Genomic DNA, 2,034 nt, shown 5'->3' on the forward strand with positions numbered 1-2,034 from the left:
GCTCCGGGCTCCGGGAAGGCCCCGAGCCGGGCGGCGAGCGTCGGGGAGAAGAGGACGCGCCTTCTGCGCGCAGCGAGGTACGGCCGGCTCTGTACGCGGCCCGGCGCCCGGAAGGTTCTCGGCGCGGCGAGGGGCGAGCCGTGAAATGAGCCCGGGCAGCGCAGGAGCTGAGGGCTCTCAGTGCTGTAAATGCAGGGTCTCGCTTCTCCTTCCGATTCTCCCTCTCGACCCGGTGGCCGCTAACCCTTCTCTTTGCATGTGTTGCAGTTCCTCTCCTCCTGTCCCACCGACTCCAGCGACGATGCCCGCCTGCGCCTCCGCAGCCGAGGAAGAACCGGGCAGAAAAGGAGAGCCCCGGCTGACACCGCCCGTCCGCTGCCACGAGCAGCTGCTGCCGCCCTGCCAGCCCCTGCTGCAGCAGCAGGCAGTGACACGTGGCGGCTCCTGGCACCCTGCCCGCTGCCGCCACCCACCACCCGCATCGCGCCGGTGTCTCTGGTGTTCTCACCGTGCCACCTGCGGCCTCTCATGGTGCCCAGCCGAGCGCCTTGCCCACCACCACCACGGCCGCTTGCCCTCTTTCCACCCTGGTGGCTGCCCGTGCCGGCCCTGCGGGCTCCCTGGGCTGCCCTGCCTGCCCTTCCCACCCCTGGCTGGCAGTGCCCATGCTGGCAGTGCCAGTGGTGGTGGCAGCCCCCAGCAGCCCTGCACTGCCCCGCTTGCCAGCGTGCAGGAAATGGGCTGGCAGCCCAGTACAGGCTCTGTGAGGGACACGAGGAGAGCAGCCCCAGCAGGGATCAGGGGCCCACAGAAGTAGATGAGGAAACAGATGATAGCGAGATAGATGTTGTATAGATAGTGGGTAGCAAGATAGCTGATATTGAGATAGGTAGTTGGTAGCAAAACAGTTGATAGAGAACTGATAGTGAGATAGATAGCTGTTGGTGATACAGGTAGCGGATAGATAGCAGATAGCAAGATGGGTCATTTATAGAAAGTTGGTTTGTAGATAGCAAGATCCTTAGTGGAGAGCAAAATCGTTCCTAGTGAGATAGATAGTTATGTCAGAGCCAGATAGCGGATGCGGAGATAGTGGATAAAAACATAGTGGATAGTGAGATAGTCGATAGATAGAGTGTACATAACAATACAGAAAGTTGAGAGTGATATCAAAAGTTGATAACAGAAACACCTTTTGTCTCTGCTGCAGATGAGCTGCCTGAGTCCTGGGACACCACTCTCCCCTCCAGTGACTGATGAAGAGCAACGCCTGATGCTGCCCCAGCACCGGCAGAAGAACAGCAGGTCTGGAAACACCTGTCCTGCCAGAAGAGCATCCTGGAGAAGAAGACGGGCCTTCTGCTCAGAGGAAGGTACCCGTGCTGCAGCCGCCTCCCTGGCAGCCCCCAGCCGCCCCGCACTGCCCCGCTTGCAGCTGCGGCCCCAACAGGGCAGCTGCAGGTGATGGGCTGGCAGCCCAGTGTGGGCTGTGCGAGGGGCAGGGGGAGGGCAGCCCCGGGGGGTGTTGGGGGCTGAGGGTACTGGATAGTGAAATAGTGGATAGCAAGGTAGTTCTTATCTTGATAGTGAACAGCAAGGTAATCGATAGAGTTGGTGGGTAGCAAGAAACCTTGTGGATAGCAAGATAGGTGATAGCTGGCAGTAAGATAGTTAGTGGATAGATGGTGGATAGCAAGACAGGTAGTTGGTAGAGAGATGGTGGATGGATAGCAAGATGCGTAGTGGAAAGCAAAAGAGTTATAGCATAGCTAGGTATCTCATAGGGAGACATCTCATATGGTGGATAGCAACGTTCGTGATAGTGAGGAAGTTGATAATGAGACAGATAGTGGCTAGCGATAACAGAAACTTCCTTTGTCTCTGCTGCAGATGCGCTGCTCGAGTCCTTGGATGTCCCTTTGCCTCCTCCTCCAGAGTTCGAGGCAGGAACAACGCCTGGTGCTGCCCCAGCGCCGGCAGAAGAACAGCGGCTCCTGGACGGACGTGACCGGCCGGAAGATCGTCGGGGAGGAG

At 58.5% G+C, this 2,034-nt stretch overlaps 1 long non-coding RNA gene across 1 annotated transcript; it reads left to right on the forward strand.

Annotated features, from left to right (window-relative positions):
- Nucleotides 87-2,028, forward strand: LOC110404816. The gene is made up of 3 exons (XR_002442502.1): nt 87-185; nt 268-1,373; nt 1,891-2,028. It is a non-coding gene; the product is annotated as an uncharacterized LOC110404816 (long non-coding RNA).

This window comes from Numida meleagris, chromosome 11 (assembly GCF_002078875.1).
Source record: "Numida meleagris isolate 19003 breed g44 Domestic line chromosome 11, NumMel1.0, whole genome shotgun sequence".
In the NCBI taxonomy this organism is placed as follows: Eukaryota; Metazoa; Chordata; class Aves; order Galliformes; family Numididae; genus Numida; species Numida meleagris.